This window comes from Hevea brasiliensis, chromosome 16 (genome assembly GCF_030052815.1).
Source record: "Hevea brasiliensis isolate MT/VB/25A 57/8 chromosome 16, ASM3005281v1, whole genome shotgun sequence".
NCBI classification, from domain to species: domain Eukaryota; kingdom Viridiplantae; phylum Streptophyta; class Magnoliopsida; order Malpighiales; family Euphorbiaceae; genus Hevea; species Hevea brasiliensis.
The window spans coordinates 25,256,328-25,276,417 of record NC_079508.1 but is presented as its reverse complement, the minus strand read 5'-3'; the positions used below and the strand labels follow the sequence as shown (position 1 = coordinate 25,276,417).

Genomic DNA, 20,090 nt, shown 5'->3' with positions numbered 1-20,090 from the left:
TGGATAATAATGACAAACACAAATTGAATGCAAGTAATCTAAATGAATGCAATGCCATGGTGAAAATCAACTCAGGTACAAAATATATTTGGCGCTTAAGATTAGGTTATGTTGTAGAAGATAGGATTGCAAAATTGGAGAAAATGGGGATTCTATCCTCATTGGGTTTTGAACCTACTCTAACTTATGAATCCTACTTTCAAGGCAAAATGACCATATCACCCTTTGTTGGACAAGGGCTAAGAGCTAAAAATATTTTGGAGCTAATAAATAGTGATGTATGTGGCCCATTTAGAGAAATGGCTAGAGGCGGTTTCATTATTTTATTACCTTTACTGATGATAAATCAAGGTTTGGGTATTTGTATTTGATGAAATACAAACATGAATCCTTTGAAAAGTTCAAAGAATTTAAATCTGAAGTAGAAAATCAAACAGGAAAAAGTATTAAAGCTTTTTGATTAGATCGTGGAGATGAATACTTGAGTACTGAATTTGATGAATACTTGAAAGAGCATGGCATTGTTTCCCAGCTGACTCCTCCAAGAACACCACAGCTGAATGGTGTATCTGAAAAGAGAAATCGTACCCTATTGGATATGGCACGTAGTATGATGAGCTATACAGATATACCAATCTCTTTTTGGGGATTTGCATTAGAATCAACTTTGCATATTCTGAATAGGATTCCATCAAAATCAGTATCTTCCACACCTTATGAGATATGGCATGGAAGAAAACTGTAACGATCGGGAACCAACCACTAGAGGAATTGTCCGCTTTGGCCATAAGCCTCACGGTTTTATCCCATAGGTGGAATGGAGAACTTCCCAGGAGGTCACCCATCCTAGGATTTCTCTCAAGCGAGCACGCTTAACCCTGGAGTTCTTCCAACTCTCCAGGCCATTCCACTAAAAGGCGCCTTTAGTGATTAGTTCCCCCATTTTATATATCATTACTTTTTGAGCCCAAGACCATCTCTGTGCTTTGCCGATGTGGGATTTGCCTAAGGGACCTTTAAAAATTTGGACCATTTCTCGATTTGTGCGTGTCATCCTTGCGCAGGGGCCATGCTAATCTTCTTTGTATGGTTCCAATTTTATCGGATGTCCCCGAACCCTTAGGCAAATCCCACATCGGCAAAGCACGGAGATGGTCTTGGGCTCAAAAAGTAATGATATATAAAATGGGGGAACTAATCACTAGAGGCGCCTTTTGGTGGAATGGCCTGGAGAGTTGGAAGAACTCCAGGGTTAAGCGTGCTCGCTTGAAAAAAATCCTAGGATGGGTGACCTCCTGGGAAGTTCTCCATTCCACCTATGGGACAAAACCGTGAGGCTTATGGCCAAAGCGGACAATTCCTCTAGTGGTTGGTTCCCGATCGTTACAAAAACCAAGTTTTAAGCATATTAAGATTTAGGGTTGTCCAGCTTATATTAAAAAGCTGAACACTGATAAATTGGAAACTAGATCAGAAAAGGGTTGATTTGTTGGATATCCAAAAGATAGTTTTGCATATTATTTTTATTTACCTACATCACAAAAGGTTGTGGTAAGTAGAGATGCCACATTTCTTGAATAACAGTTTGTTTAAGAAGGAGGCAAAGGAAGGCAAATAGAGTTAGAATTGGAGAATTCTGACCAACCAATAGATTAAATGGATATGAATCCATCTAGTCAACCTACAGCTATTGATGAAACATCTACAGCTATTCCTCGTAGATCAACCTGGATATCTCACCCACCAGTGAAATATGGTTTTCTTCATGAAGAAGAACAAGAGTTGTCTACTCATGAAGAAGTAGATCATGGAGATGATCCACTTACCTATGAAAAAGCTATATCAGATATAAACTCTTCAAAATGGATTGATGCTATGAAATCCAAAATTGATTCCATGTATAAGAATTAAGTTTTGGATCTTACTGATCCACCTGAAGGTATTGTACCTATAGGGAATAAATGGGTTTTTAAGAAGAAAATTGGTTCTGATGGAAAGGTAGAGACCTATAAAGCAAGGCTAGTAGTGAAAGGGTTTCGCCAAAGGCAAGGAATCGACTATGAGGAGACTTTCTCATCTGTTATCATGCTTAAATCAATTAGGATTCTATTAGCAATAGCTGCATACTATGATTATGAGATTTGGCAGATGGATGTCAAAACAGCTTTTCTCTATGGATACATTGAAGAAAATATTTTCATGGAATAACCTAGGGGTTTTGAATCCTAAGATGGTTCCAAAGTATACAAGCTAAAGTGATCCATTTATGGGTTGAAACAAGCTTCGAGGAGTTGGAACATCCATTTTGACGAAGCCATTAAGTCATTTGGTTTTATCAAGAATGAGGATAAGCCATGTGTATATAAGAAGTTTAGTGATAGTGCTATCACATTCCTTGTCTTATATGTGGATGACATTTTGTCGATGGGTAATGACATAAGTATGTTGACAGCTATAAAGGTATGGTTGTCAAATACATTCTCCATGAAAGACTTAGGGGAGGCAACCTATATTCTTGGGATTCGCATATATAGAGATAGAGCAAAATGAATAATTAGTTTATCCCAAAGTTTATACTTGGAAAAGGTGTTAAAGAGGTTTAACATGCTTGATACCAAGAGAAGATTGTTACTAGTGAGACATGGTATCCACCTTTCTAAAGAGATGTCTCCAAAGACACCTGAAGAAAGAGATAAAATGGCCAGGATTCCATATGCTTTGGCTATTGGAAGTTTGATGTATGCAATGTTGTGTACTAGGCCGGATATAACATATGTTGTTAGTTTGACTAGCAAGTATCAATCCAATTCAGGTTTGGAACACTGGATAACTGTTAAGAATATCCTTAAGTACTTGAGAAAAACTAAGGATTTATTCTTGATTAATGGAGGTGGTGACTTGCAATTGGATGGTTACACTAATTCTGATTTTTAATCAGATATCGATGATAGAAAGTCTACCTTTGGGTTTGTGTTCATTTGTAATGGAAGTGCAGTCAGTTGAAAGAGTTCCAAATAGAGTACGATTGTTGATTCCACTACAGATGCCGAGTACATTATTACATCAGATGCTGCAAAAAGAGGCTGTTTGCATATAAGGAACCCTGGTCTCACCCGAAATCCAAACACATAGAAATGCGCTACCACATTATCAGAGAGATAGTTGGGCGAGGCGATGTAGCCATGTAAAAAATAGCATCAGCTAAAAATCCAGCTAATCCATTAACTAAGCCTATGTCACAAGCTCAGTTAGACCGTCATCTTGAGAAGATGGTTCTAAGATATTATAATGAATGGCTCTTGTGCTAGTGGGAGATTGTTAGTAGTATGCCCTAGAGCATATCATTTAGTATGTATCTTGTACATGTTTTATTAATAAAAGGCATTTTCACTTTTTCATTTACATAATATATTTATGTGTAATAGAAAAGGTCCATCGATAATTTGTTAGAAATTCTATTTTTAAGTTGTTAAGAATATGAGTGACAGTATTTCTAGCACAAAGTATCATAAATTGGTTCACAACCGAGGATACTTCATAATAGGGACATGACTTATCCAGAAAGATTGTAATCATATTTGTTCCAAAGTTATTTATATGAGATGTAAATAAGATGGAATGGTGAGTCTCATGCCATATAACAAACATGATAGGCACTTATGCATGGTAAATAGGCCGAACCAGTGACATTTATGACAAGGATATGGAGTTTACTCTTATCAATACATTGTCATAAATCATATCAGTGCATATAATCTTTACACCTGAGATAGCACAGTTATCTTGTATATAGGTTATTTGAGTTTGATACTGCTTTCATACTTGTACTGTGTTTAGGTATATGGGCATGTGTTGGCTCCTACTAGTTATATATGGAGGTAGGTGTTGATCAAGATGGAATCTGTTACCCTAAGTAAATAGGGATAAAATCCTATGTTCATTTAATTGTTCTTAATGTTTCAAGTTCCTGGCCAGGATAGATAGATTTAATCAGAAAAGAGTTTCTAGTGAGAAAATCTTTTTAATCAAGAACTGGAATTAAAAGAGAACTTAATATTTATAGCAAATGGAGTTTGACATAAATCATGACTCCAGCTCGAATTGGGATTTTATAACAGAGAGATTCTAATGCATGGTAACATATGATAAAAGGTTCATTTAAGGTATTCCTTATTATTAATTGGGTGGCCATGGTATGATATGCTAGGTGTTAACCATGGTCTATGAGGCACAGAAAATAATTTAGAGAAATCATTTATGATAAGAAAGAGTTCTGCTGATATTAAGAGTTAATATCATATCTCATTACCAATTAGTGATGAGCCTAGTGAGTCACACACATACACAAGCAATCACCAAGTTAAATGTGATTTAATTAATTAGTTAAAGAGTTTAATTGACTAATTAAATAGGTTTGGTTTTCAATTAGATTGTAAAGTCCCTAGCATGGCTTGAAACCAAATCTAGGTTATTCGATGTATAGTATAAGTTAAATTTATATTTAAAGTATTTAAATATGCATTTAATTATAAGAAATTAATTAATAGAGATTAATTAATTAATTTATATTTGATATAAATTTATTAGAAAATGAGAAATAATTATTTTGGGTTGAGAACTCAAAATTACAACATAAGGGTAATTTGGTCATTTCACAGGGTGACATGTGGTACCATGAGATGGTGACACATAGCACCATATAAGCTTGCCAATTGTCTTTTAATCATGTAAGATGATTAAAGTAAAGATTAAATCTAGGTTTGACACTTGGCACAATGTGATTGGGTCAATTAAACTAAGAGGCAATCAGAAGGTGACATGTGGCAAGGGTTTTAAGTGGTGACCTAATTATAAAAGGGAAATGATGAAAGAATAAAATAACAATCTATTTTTCTCTCAAAGGTGACACCACCCTTAAAGCTTTCATCCTCTCTTCTTCTTCTTCTTCTTCTTTCATCAATTCAAAGAGAATTGTCCATACTCTTTTGAATTAAAATTGCTAGAAATCATTTTTAGTGTCCTGTATACATCTACAATCTCTCTAAAGGCAAATCCCTATTTTCTAATTGGTTGGCAAGGCTTTAGAAGCTGTTCAAGGGGCTGCCATTGGTGATCTTGATGTGGACAAGCTAGAGGGACAACATCTAATGGTCCTAGGTGCTTCACAAAGGTACCAAACACATCTACAGTGCATCAAAAGGTTAGTGCACATGTTCTTAAATTAATCTAGGGTTCTAATCAATTAATTTGTTGATTCTAATATCTTAAATGGCAAATATAGATCCAAATACATAATAAAAGTATTTTAATATGCCATTAAACATTGAAATCAATAGGTAAAAAATGAATCTTGCATGATGCATGAGACCCTAGAAGAAAATTTTTGAATTCAATGTTCTAATTTAATAATTTTCATGCTTCCTCTCCTTCAGGTTACAAATGGGAGAAATGAAGAAAAGAGAGAGAATGGGAAGAGAGTGGCGACAATGAGAAGCGGAAGAAAGAAAATGAGCTTTTAAAAAGGTCACTTTCGGCTGCCCGAAGTTCCCACTTTCGGTTGCCGGAGTCCTCTCTAGACAAAATGGCTTTTAATGCTTAAAAACCATGATTCAGTAATGAACTTCGGTAGCCGAACTTCCCACTTTCGACTGCTTAAATACTCTTTAGACAGAAAGTGTCAAAAGGGCACTTAAGCTTCGAAATTGCGTAACTTTTTGATCGAAACTCAGATTTTCGATCCATTTGAACTGTTGGAAAGCTATTTTGATAAACTTTTCAATGAAAATACTTCCAAAAACAAATTTGTACTTTTAATTATGAAAATTTCATTTTAGTCCCTCTCAGTCAAGAAAAAGTTACGAGTAAAGACACTATTCAGAGCCCGGAGGTTCGGGGTGTTACACGGAGTCTAATATCTCGTTACTGCAAGCTGCTACTACTTGCTATACTCTGAGCAGTTCCTATTCTAGTGCCCATCCTTCTGGCAATAGAAACATTTTCCTTTGCCTCCATCAGCTTTGCTCTTCCCTTTCTATTTAGCTATCTTCTTGGAAGGACCATGAATTTGAGGTTTCTTTTTCTTATTACCCTTCTTCTTATTGGATTTTCCAGCTGAAGAAGATGCAATCAAAGCTACCTCTTTTTCTTTATTGCTCGGCATATTCTTTTGGGCAATAACCAGCATGTTAATTAGACTAGCCAAGGGGTATTCCTGCTTAGTCATATGGAAATTTGTCACAAAATTCCCAAATGACTCAGAAAAGGGACTGAAGGATCAAATCCACCTACAGTCGGAAATCCATGTTAAAGTCAAGATGTTCCAGCTGCTAAATAAGCCGAATCATCTTGTGGAAATGATCCCCAACATTTTGTCCCTCAGACATCCTCATGCGAAATTGCTACCTAGATATCTTATGCCTGGCATTCCTGCTATGTTCACCATACAACTCTTGTAGGTGAGGGAGGATCTCACTTGCATATTGCATGTTCTCATGTTGCTTCTGTAACTCATTACTCATAGAAGCAACCATGTAACATTTGGCTCTCATATCATGCTCCTTCCACTTGTCCAAAGTTTCATGTTCCTCTTGAGTGGCCTCTAGAGGTAAGGGACCAGGAACCTTTGAGTCTATAACATATCCTATATGTTCAAGGTTCAGGACAAGTTTCAAATTTCTTAGCCAATCAGAAAGATTAGGTCCTGTCAACCTATTGTGATCAAGTATGCTCGCAAGGATATTAGATGGTGGTGGTTGTGGTGTGCTCATTATTATCAGAAAATTAAATGCAGAAAATAGCCAGATTAATTAGTAAATGTATTATGTATTTAACCAAAATGATTATGGTCTTTTAATCAAATTAGTCCTCCCACTAACTTAACAAATCCTACACTTCCAAAGTAGGAAACGGAAATCCTAGTTGATGGATTTCTAGTAAGTGATTGAATTCTTATAGTCTTATTGATCATTCTCAGGCACATCTATTATTAGAATTACAATAAACTATATGTGAGTAACTTATTGCCAATCACATCTTATGTGAGGTTTAATCCTTTATCTAGCCCCTAATGCTCAAAATCTCAAGCACATCTATTATTGACTTATCTTGCATTAGTTGAGTTGATCCCATTGAGCCAGCAAACATGCAAATAATTTTAATGTCCTTAGGCACATCCATTATTGGCCACCAAACCATTTACATATTTACAACATCTCATGCTTAACAATTACTCTTAAGAAAATCTCTTAAATTAATCGCATCATATGCAAGTTATTTAAAATTTCTTAAAATAATTGCCTTAATGGAGGGCCCATGATATAATTACTTTAATTATACCATTTCCAACTTAATCATTTGTTTGGAAGATTTTGTGGTCAGCTTAATTACTATTATGGTCTCACTTTGCATATTATCCAATTAGCATGCATATATCATATGCTTGCATACATTCCCATATGTCTCATGCATACATGGATAAACAATAAATATGGTATGATCATGGACTTTCTAAGGGATTCAATTCTGAGCCACCAAGAATTGAATCAGGGCATTCCTAGGTGCATTTCATTCATTCATATTACAAGAGTTACTGAAGGAGTACATAATCAACACTTGATCTTGAATTCCTCCAATTGGTCCCACCAATGCTCTTGACCTCCTTGATCTTCTTGCAATCCAATACATTGTAATCCTTCACATACCAAGGCGAATTTACAAGAACACAGACTTTAAAGTCCTCAAATAAATGAAATTACAATCCAAAAATATTACAATCTTTATAATACATGCCACCAAAATTAAATTAATTAATTTACAACCTAAAGAAAATTAAAAAAAATTAAGTCCAATCACATTGGTCTTTTATTATCCACGATCATCCATCATGCATATTACTATTTAATAATTAAATAAAACATACATACTAAAATTAAATTGAATATCTCATATTCAACTAAAAAATCCAAATTTGAATATGATTCAAACAAATTTAAAAATTCATATTTGAATCACATTCAAACAAATTTAAAAATTTAGATTTGAATCACATTCAAACAAATTTCAAAATTCAGATTTGAATCAAAATTTAATTGTGTAATTAAAACTCCTAATTAAACATTTTAATTAGTCATGGGCTAATTATGGGCCTTGAAAAACAAGCCCACACACTCAAGCCCAGGTCATGTGCACCCTAGGTGTGCACAACCATGCGCATAATGCCCAATGCAACACCATACCGCCACACTTGTCTTTGCAACCAGCAATGAATCAATCATCTTATGATCAAATGAAACAATTAAATCATATGTTAAACAATCTAAAGGGCAAATATAGTGGCTCTGATACCAATTGAAGGAGCAGAAGCATGAAAATTATTAGATTAGAACATTGAATTCAAAATTTTTCTTCTAGGGTCTCATGCATCATACAAGATTCATTATGTACCTAATTGATTTTAATGTTCAATTGCATATTAAAACCCTTTTAATATGTATTAGGATCTACATTTTCCATTTAAGATTTTAGAATTAACAGATTAATTTATTAGAACCCTAGATTGATACAAAAATATGTGCACTAACCTTTTGATGCACTGTAGATGTGATTGGTACCTTTGTGAAGCACCTAGAACCCCAAATGTTGTCCCTCTAGCTTGTCCACACCAAGATCACCAATGGGCAGCCCCTAAACCAGCTTTTCAAGCCTTGCCAAGTAATTAGAAATTAGGGATTTGCCTTTAGAGAGGTTGTAGATGTATATAGGACATTAAAAACAATTTCTAGTGATTTTAATTCAAATAAACTTGGATCATTCTCTTTGAATTGATAAGAGAATATGAAGAGAGGAGAAGATCATAGATGTGGCGGTACCAATGAGAGAAAGTAAGAAGAGTAGCTGATTTTTTATTTTCTCATAACATCACATTATATAATTAGGTCATCACTTAAAATCCTTGCCACATGTCATCTTCTGATTGCATCTTAGTTTAATTGACCTAATCACATTAAGCCAAGTGTCAAAGCTAGATTTAATCTTGACTTTGATCATCATGAATGAATGGAAGACAAATGGCAAGCTTATATGGTGCCATGTGTCACCATCTCATGGTGCAACATGTCACCCTGTGAAATGACCAAATTACCTTTGTGTTGTAATTTTGAGTTCTCAACCCAAAATAATTATTTCTCCTCTTCTAATCAATTTATATCAAATATAAATTAATTAATTAATCTCTATTAATTAATTTCTCATAATTAAATTCATATTTAAACACTTTAAATATAAATTTAACTTAGACTATACATCCAATAACCTAGATTTGATTTCAAGCCATGCTAGGGACTTTGCAATTTTATTGCAAACCAAACCTATTTAATTAATCAATTAAAATCTTTAATTAATTAATTAAATCACATTTAACTTGGTGATTACTTGTGTATGTGTGTGACTCACTAGGCTCATCACTAATTGGCAATGAGATATGATATCAACTCTTAATATCATTAGAACCTTTTTTTACCATAAATGATTTCTCTAAATCATTTTAGGCACCTCATAGACCATGGTTAACACCTTGCATAGCATGTTATAGCCACCCAATCATTTGTAAGGAATACCTTAAATAAACCTATAATCATATGTTACCATGCACTAGAATCTCTCTGTTACGAAATCCCAATTTAAGCTGGAGTCAGGGTTTATGTCAAACCTCATTTGCTATGAATATTATGTTCTCTTTTAATTCCAATTCTTGATTACAAAGATTTTCTCATCATAAACTCTTTTCTGATTAAATCTGTCTGTCCTAGCCAGGAACTTGAAACATCAAGAACAATTAAATAAATATAGGATTTTATCCCTATTTACTTAGGGTAACAAATTCCATCTTGATCAACACCTACCTTCATATATAACTAGTAAGAGCCAATACATGCCCATATACCCATACACAGTACAAGTATGAAAGCAGTATCAAACTCTAACCACCTATATACAAGATAACTGTGTTATCTCAGGTCTAAAGATTATATGCACTGATATGATTTATGACAATGCATTAACAAGAGTAAACTCCACATGCTTATCATAAATGTCACTGGTTCGACCTACTTATCATGCATAAGTCCCTATCATGTTTGTTATATGGCATGAGACTCACCATTCCATCTTATTTACATCTCATATAAATAACTTGGGAACAAACATGATTACAATCTTTCTGGATAAGTGATGTCCTTATTGTGAAGTATCCTCAATTGTGAACCAATTTATGATACTTTGTGCTAGAAATACTGTCACTCATATTCTTAACAACTTAAGAATAGAATTTATAATAAAATATCAATGGACCTTTTCTATTACACATAAATATATTATGTAAACGGAAAAGTGAAAATGTCTTTTTTTTAATAAAACATGTACAAGATACATACCAAATGATATGCTCTAGGGCATACTATTAACAATTGCAAGAAGATCAAGGAGGTCAAGAGCATTGGTGTGACCAATGGGAGCAATTCATGATTAAGTGTTGATTATGTACTCCTTCAGCAACTCTTCTAATATGAATGAATGAAATGCACCTAGGAATGCCCTGATTCAATTCATGGTGGCTCAGAATTAAATCCCTTAGAAAGTCCATGACCATACCATATTTATATGTTTATCCATGAATGCATGAGATGTATGGGAATGTATGCAAGTATATGATATATGCATGCTAATTGGATAATGTGCAAAGTGAGACCATAATAGTAATTAGGCCGACCACAAAATCTTCCAAACAAATGATTAAGTTGGAAATGGGATAATTAAAAGTAATTATATCATGGGCCCTCCATTGAGGCAATTATTTTAAGAAATTTTAAATACTTGCATATGATGCAATTAATTTAAGAGATTTTCTTAAGAATAATTGTTAAGCTTGAGATGTTGTAAATATGTAAATGGTTTGGTGGCCAATAATGGATGTGCATAAGGACATTAAAATTATTTGCATGTTTACTGGCTCAATGGGATAAACTTAACTAATGCAAGATAAGTCAATCATGGATGTGCCTGAGATTTTGAGCATTAGAGGCTAGGTAAATGATTGAACCTCACATGAGATGTGATGGGCAAGGAGTTAATTACTTACAGTTTATTGTAATTCCAATAATGGATGTGCCTGAGGATGATCAATAAGGCTATAAGAATTCAATCACTCACTAGAAATCCATCTAATTAGGATTTTCGTTTTCTACTTTGGATGTGTAGGATTCGCTAAGTTAGTGGGAGGACCAATTTAATTAAAAGACCATAATCATTTTGGTTAAATACATGATATACTTACTAATTAATCTGGTTATTTTCTGTAGTTAATTTTTTGATAATAATGAGCACACAACAACCACCACCATCCAATATCCTTGTGAGCATACTTGATCATAATAGGTTGACGAGACCTAATCTTTCTGATTGGCTAAGAAATTTAAAACTTGTCTTAAACTTAGAACATACTGGATATGTTCTATACTCAAATGTTCCTAGTCCCTTACCTCCAGAGGCCATTCAAGAGGAACATGACACTTTGGACAAGTGGAAGGAGCTTGATATGAGAGCTAAGTGTTACATGCTTGCTTCTATGAGTAATGAGTTACAGAAGTAGCATGAGAACATGCAGAGTGCAAGTGAGATCCTCCTTCACCTACAAGAGTTGTATGGTGAGCATTGCAGGAATTTTAGGTATGAGATATCTAGGCAGTTATTTCGAATGAGGATGTCTGAGGGACAAAATGTTGGGGATCATGTCCACAAGATGATTCAGCTTTTTGAGCAGCTGGAACATCTTTACTTTAACATGGATTTCCAACTGCAGATGGATTTAATCCTTCAGTCCCTACCTGAGTCATTTGGAAATTTTGTGATAAATTTTCATATGACTAGGCAGGAATACACCTTGGCTAGTCTACATAACATGCTGGTTATTGCCCAAAAGAATATGCAGGGCAATAACAGAAAATAGGTAGCTTTAATTACATCTTCTTCTACTAGAAATTCCAATAAGAAGAAGGGAAATAAGAATAAGAAACCTCAAGTTCCAGGACCTTCCAAGAAGATAGCCAAACAGAAAGGAAAGACCAAAGCTGATGGAGGCAAGGGAAAGTGTTTCCACTGCCAGAAGGATGGGCACTGGAATAGGAACTGCCTAGAGTATAGCAAGTAGTAGCAGCTTGCAGTAATGAGATATTAGACTTCGGGTTGGCAATGGCTCAACTATTGAAGCTTTAGCCATAGGATCTAAATCTTTATACATTTGTGGACATGTTTTGTATTTAAATAAGGTTTTGTATGTACCTGATGCTTTTAAGAACATCATTTCTATATCTAGTTTGACTAGAGATGGTTATTAATTTCAGTTCATATATGATGTTTGCAATATTTATTTTAGAAATAAATATGTTGGTTTGGGTTACATGCATGATGGACTTTATTATTTAGATAATAATGTTAAATACAAATCTAATGCAAGCAATCTAAAAGAATGCAATGCCATGGTGAAAATCAACTCAAGTTCAAAATATATTTGGCACTTAAGATTAGGTCGTGTTGCAGAAGATAGGATAGCAAAACAGGAGAAAATGGGGATTTTATCCTCATTGGGTTCTAAGACTACTCCAACTTGTGAATCCTGCCTTTAAGGTAAATTAACTAGATCACCCTTTGTTGGACAAGGACTAAGAGCTGAAAATATTTTGGATCTAATACATAGTGATGCATGTGGTCCATTTAAGGAAATGGCTAGAGGCGATTTTCATTGCTTTATTACCTTTACTGATGATAAATCAAGGTTTGGGTATTTGTATTTGATGAAATACAAACATGAATCCTTTGAAAAGTTCAAAGAATTCAAATCTGGAGTAGAAAATCAAACACGAAAAAGAATTAAAACTCATCGATCAGATCGTAGAGGTGAATAATTAAGTACTAAATTTAATGAATACTTGAAAGAGCATGGCATTGTTTTCTGGCTGACTTCTCCAGGAATGCCACAACTGAATGGTGTATCTGAAAGGAGAAATCGTACCCTATTAGATATGGTACGTAGTATGATGAGCTATACTGATATGCCAATCTCCTTTTGGGGATTTGCATTAGAACCAGCTTTGCATATTCTAAATAGGATTCCATCAAAATCAGTATCTTCCACACCTTATGAGATATGGCATGGAAGAAAACCAAGTCTTAAGTATGTTAAGATTTGGGGTTGTCTAGCTTATATCAAAAAGCTGAACACTGATAAATTGGAAACCAGATCAGAAAAGGGTTGATTTGTTGGATATCCAAAAGAGAGTTTTGGATATTATTTTTATTTGCCTACATCACAAAAGGTTGTGGTAAGTAGAGATGCCACATTTCTTGAACAACAATTTGCCCAAGAAGGAGGTAAAGGAAGGTAAATAGAGTTAGAATTGAAGAATTCTGACCAACCAACAGATCAGATGGATATAGATCCATCTAGTCAACCTACACCTGTTGATGAAACATCTACTGTAATTCCTCGCAGATCAACCAAGATACTCACCCACCAGTGAGATATAGTTTTCTTCATGAAAAAGAACAAGAGTTGTTTACTCATGAAGAAGTAGATCATGGAAATGATCCACTTACCTATGAAGAAGCTATATCAGATATAGACTCTTCAAAATGGATTGATGCTATGAAATCCGAGATTGATTCAATGTATAAGAATCAAGTTTGGGATTTTGTTGACCCACTTAAAGGTATTGTACCTATAGGGAACAAATGGGTTTTCAAGAAGAAAATTGATTCTGATGGAAAGGTAGAGACCTATAAAGCAAGGCTAATAGCGAAAGGGTTTCGTCAAAGGTAAGGAATCGACTATGAGGAGACTTTCTCGCCTGTTGCCATGCTTAAATCAATTAGAATTCTATTAGCAATAGTTGCATACTATGATTATGAGATTTAGCAGATGGATGTCAAAATAGCTTTTCTCAATGGATACATTGAAGAAAACATTTTCATGGAACAACCAAGGGGTTTTGAATCCCAAGATGGTTCCAAAGTATGCAAGCTAAAGCGATATATTTATGGGTTAAAACAAGCTTCGAGGAGTTGGAACATTCGTTTTGATGAAGCTATAAAGTCATTTGGTTTTATCAAAAATGTGGATGAACCATGTGTATATATGAGGGTTAGTGATAGTGCTATCACTTTCTTTGTCTTATATGGGGATGATATTCTCTTGATAGGTAATGACATAGGTATGTTGACAGCTGTAAAGGTATGGTTGTCAAATACATTCTCCATGAAAGACTTAGGGGAGGCAACCTATATTCTTGGAATTCGTATCTATAGAGATAGAGCGAAAAGAATAATTGATTTATCCCATAGTCTATATTTGGAAAAGGTGTTAAAGAGGTTTAACATGCTTGATTCCAAGAGAGGATTGTTACCAGTGAGACATGGTATCCACCTTTCTAAAGAGATGTCTCCAAAGATGCCTGAAGAAAGAGATAAAATGGCTAATATTCCATATGCTTCGGCTATTGGAAGTTTGATATATGCAATGATGTGTACTAGGCTGGATATCGCACATGCTGTTAGTTTGACTAGCAGGTTTCAATCCAATCCAGGTTTGGAATACTAGATAACTGTCAAGAATATCCTTAAGTACTTGAGAAGAACTAAGGATTTATTCTTGATTTATGGAGGTAGTGACTTGCAATTAGATGGTTGTACTGATTCTGATTTCCAATCAGATATCGATGATAGAAAGTCTACCTCTGGGAATGTGTTCATTTGTAATGGTGGTGTAGTCAGTTGAAAGATGTAGCACACCTAATTGTATAGCCTGGTATATTTCACTATTCCGGTGATCGGTGTCGGTCCGGACAATTAAGAGGATTAGAACCACATCTAAGACAACTGGATAAGCCCTGAACACAAATAATTGGTAATTGTCAATTAGTTAAGTATAAATAAAAAAAACAGAACATAATAAGTTAAATGAGCCGAGAGTCACAGCGATGGGTGACCTTATCGGGAAGGACTGCGAGGTCGATTTAAACTCAAATTTCAAACCATAAAATGTGATGCCGTAGTCCTTAGGACTATTTCAAACACAATGAAAAAGCGAAAATCACAAAAAAAAAATTGTTAAGCAGGTCAAATAATTGGGTCAGGGATCCAGAAGAAATATTGAATTATTTGCAAACCGGGTCGAACCGGCGAGGAGCAATTTGGTCAATTGACCCCTGGAGCTGACTCCTAACCTAACTGTCAAATAAAATCAGAGAAAAGAAAATTTCAGAATCGAGATTTAAATTAAAGAACTAATGGAAAAATAAATGAAAAAAAAGGAAAAAGAAAAAGTGAAAAAGTGATGACATCATGCATGATACAATAAACATTATAATTAAAAAATTAATTTAGGATAATTTTTGGTCTTCCATAAGGTTAAAAAAAAAACATAAAAGAAAAAAAAAAACAAAAAAGTCTTCATCTTCTCAAAATTGCCGTGCTCCCTCTCTCACCTCTCCCTCACCAAAATCCTCCATTGAAGCTCATTTTTCAGCTTGAAGATTACAAAATCCCACTATAGAAAATTGCCCTACCATAACTAAACTTTGTTTTGGTAACTAGAAAAGAAGATTAAAGGAGAAAGAAAGAATAAAAAATTGAAGGAAGTAAAGATTGAAAATTCTGCATTAAGGTTGGTAATCCAAACTTGAAACTTTTAGTTTAATTCTTGTATTTTTAGCTTAATGAACCTAGAAATATACTTAAAATGAAATGAAAACAAGTGTTTAGGGACTAGGGTGATTTCGGCCAGCTAGGGTTTGATTGGAGAATGTATGAGTTTGATTGAGTTAAACATGTTAGGAAGCTTGATTGAGTTGAGGAAGCATATGTATATGTGTTGAATTAGTAAAATGTAACAAATTATGGGAATTAGGGTTTGGACCTAGGGTTTTAGAAGACAAAAATTGGAGAATTGGTCAAATGGTGTGTTTGACCTAGTTTGAGCTGAAAAATGGTCATTTGTGACCAATTGTGGTATGTTGGAAGTGTTGGAATTGAATGGAAATTCGGATTGGATGTGGTCAGTTTTCTAGTAGCGTAACCAAGGTCCCTTTCAGGGACCAAAACTGAAACTTTACTAACCCAATTGGTGTGAGGCTAATTAGGAATGAAACTAGACACAAAATGGCACATTTTTCATTTAGGAATCATGCCCAGAAAGTGACCATAACTTATTGAACAAATTGGCCAAATCCGGATTAGGCAAACTGACCTATACAAAAATAACCAAATGAACAATGTTTGTTCATTTGGCCATATCATGGGCTAGGTAGGTCTAAATGACCTAAAATTTTACCAGTAGAAAGCTGAGATATAGACCTAAAACTTTCATGAAGAACACGAACTCAAATTATGCCCTTAATCAAGTCATTTAGCCACCCAAAATTGGTGACCTAAAACTGCCAGAACTAGTTTTGGTGCCCAGAAAATCTGGGTTAGGCCAATCTCGCAGCCATGTTCAAATGGCTATAACTTGAGCTAAAAAACTCCAATTGGAGTGATTCAAAAAGGAGAATAAATTTAAGACAATAAGGAACAATTTCTATGAAGAAAACTTAGCCAAATTCTAACAGAAACATGACTAATGGAACAGTGCAAAATAGGACACCAAAACTAAAAATTTGCAATTTTGCCTAAAGGACTTAAAATTTGAGAAAACAACCAAAACCAACAAATTAGGTAACTAAAATGTAGTATGTGGGTGAAATTAGAATTCCCATACTTATTAAGCCTTATAAAGTCAACAAATTGACTTGCATAGTGTAGTGAATACTAACCCCGAAACACAAATTTTAAAGAATGCCAAGTTTAGCATATTAAAGCTAGGTAAAAATAAATTTGAATTTATTTTTGGATTTATGATAAGTTATGATACTGAAACACTGTGAAACTGTGTGTTTTAGTTGAAAAGAATACCGGGAAAGAACCCGTGGGATCGAGTCAAGGCCAAGAGGTGACTCGTATAAGGTTTGTGCACAACGTAGAATTTCTGTAAATTTTCTTCTGCACATCATTTTGAATGAATTGAAATATTGAATTGTGATATCATTGTCTTGAAATTTTTATTATGCTTTTAATTTAAATTGTTGAAAGTTTAATTGTATATATGTGAAATGACATCAAATGTTTAGTTAATTTGTTAAGATAGTTTTGAAACCACAGTGTCATGACCATATATTTGAATACCTCACTAACATAACTAGTGGGGAAATTCAGTTTCGAATTTTGATTCCTTCCCTGGCTGAAGTGTTGAGGTGTGTGCCAGTAGAAGAGGAAAAAGAATGGGTTCTCATATATTTGAGCTAGCTAGCCTTGTGATGTGACTTCTCATAAGCCTCTGGCTATTGAGATTAATATGTTTCAAATGGCATGATATAACTGTGTGTTATTATGAAATTTGTTTTGAGACTTTTGAAATGAAATTGTTTGGATTAAAATCTTATAAATCATGTTTTGAATTTATATTTCATGTTCAATTTAATTTTTGAATAAGTATTATTTAAATTCTGCATAAAGGTTATTTTAGTATGTTGTGCACCACTGAGTCATAGTACTCAGCGATGGCTATTATTGCTGTCGCAGATATAGAGACTAGAGGAGTAGCAGAGTGAGCTGCTGAGGATTGTGGAGCCACCTTCCCTGAAGTTATATCAGGTATATTTTATACCTTGATTGTAATAATTATTTTGATGTATGTAAATGTATGTACAAGTAGAACTGATTATGAGCAGTTGTATAAAGTTTGTAATAATATTAGTTTGGATTTTTCTAATGTAAATTCTGGATTACTGAATGTAAATTGTTTTAACTTTAATGAAATTGGGAATGAGATTATTTTGTTTTAATTTGAATGAAATTACTTAGTATTATTTTGGATGATATTGAATTGGAAATTATTGATTTAAATTTTGGAATTTGAGAAATGATGTTGAAATTTGTTGTGGTGGATGTTGAAGTTGTTGAGTTGATGAGATAAATAATTTGAAGTGTTTTTTTCAGGTATTTGAAGAACTATTTTATCAAAATACAGACAGCACTCTGCCAAAATTTTTATAAAATTTGTGAAAAAATAAAATGGGACAAAAATCTTAACTAGTTTTCAAACTCTAATTAAATGTTTTGATACTTATTAGAAAATGCTCACCACTTATAAAAAATAAGAAAATTGTTTTAAAATCCCTTATAGGGTACTTAATGAGTTATCGGCAGGTGAAGTTCGATAGTTCATTAGGTACTCTACGGGATCATGTTTTGCCTTACAGAGGGGTAAGGTGAGACAGAAGAGTTCCAAATAGAGTACAACTGCTGATTCCACTACAGAGGCTGAGTATATTGCTACATCAGATGCTGCAAAAGAGGCTGTTTGGATATAAGGAACCCCGGTCTCATCAGAAATCCAAACACATAGAAAGGCGCTACCACATTATCAGAGAGATAATTGGGTGAGGCGATGTAGCCATACAGAAAATAGCATCAGTTGAAAATCTAATTGATCCATTCACTAAGCCTATGTCAAAAGCTCAGTTAGACCGACATCTTGAGAAGATGGGTCTAAGATATTGTAATGAATGGCTTTAGTGCTACTGGAAGATTGTTAGTAGTATGCCCTAGAGCATAACATTTAGTATGTATCTTGTACATGTTTTATTAATAAAAAGGCATTTTCACTTTTCTATTTGCATAACATATTTATGTGTAATAGAAAAGGTCCATTGATATTTTGTTAGAAATTCTATTTTTAAGTTATTAAGAATATAAGTGATAGTATTTCTAGCACAAAGTATCATAAATTGGTTCACAATCGAGGATACTTCACAATAAGGACATGACTTATCCAGAAAGATTGTAATCATGTTTGTTCCCAAGTTATTTATATGAGATGTAAATAAGATGAAATAGTGAGTCTCATGCCATATAACAAACATGATAGGCATTTATACATGATAAGTAGGCCGAACCAGTGACACTTATGACAAGCATGTGGAGTTTACTCTTGTCAATGCATTGTCAAAAATCATATCAGTGCATATAATATTTAGACCTGAGATAGCACAGTTATCTTGTATATAGGTGGTTTGAGTTTGATACCGCTTTCATACTTGTATTGTGTATGGGTATATGGGCATGTGTTGGCTCCTACCAGTTATATATGGAGATAGGTGTTGATCAAGATGGAATCTGTTACCCTAAGTAAATAGGGATAAAATCCTATGTTCATTTAATTGTTCTTGATGTTTCAAGTTCCTAGCCAGGACAAGCAGATTTAATCAGAAAAGAGTTTCTAATGAGAAAATCTTTTTAATCAAGAACTAGAATTAAAAGAGAACATAATATTCATAGCAAATGGAGTTTGACATTAACCATGGCTGCAGCTGGAATTGGGATTTTGAAACAGAGAGATTATAGTGCATGGTAATATATGATAAGATTATAGTGCATGGCAATATATGGTAAAAGGTTCATTTAAGGTATTCCTTATTACTGATTGGGTGGCCATGGCATGCTATGCTAGGTGTTAACCATGGTCTATGAGATGCCTAAAATGACTTAGAGAAATCATTTATGGTAAAAAAGAGTTCTGATGATATTAAGAGTTAATATCATATCTCATTGCCAATTAGTGATGAGCCTAGTGAGTCACACACATACACAAGTAATCACCAAGTTAAATGTAATTTAATTAATTAGTTAAAGAGTTTAATTGATTAATTAAATAGGTATGGTTTGCAATTAGATTGCAAAGTCCCTGGCATGACTTGAAACCAAATCTAGGTTATTGGATGTATAGTGTAAGTTAAATTTATATTTAAAGTGTTTAAATAAGAATTTAATTATGAGAACTTAATTAATAGAGATTAATTAATTAATTTATATTTGATATAAATTGATTAGAAGAGGAGAAATAATAATTTTGGGTTGAGAACTCAAAATTACAACACAAAGGTAATTTGGTGATTTCACATGGTGACATGTGGCACCATGAGATGGTGACACATGGCACCGTATAA

General features: G+C 34.0%; 1 non-coding gene across 1 annotated transcript; it reads right to left on the bottom strand.

Moving 5' to 3' along the window:
* Positions 1-1,018: 1,018 nt before the first annotated feature.
* Positions 1,019-1,125, bottom strand: LOC131175031 (U6 spliceosomal RNA). The gene has a single exon (XR_009145190.1). It is a non-coding gene; the product is annotated as a U6 spliceosomal RNA (small nuclear RNA).
* Between the last annotated feature and the right edge of the window lie 18,965 nt (positions 1,126-20,090).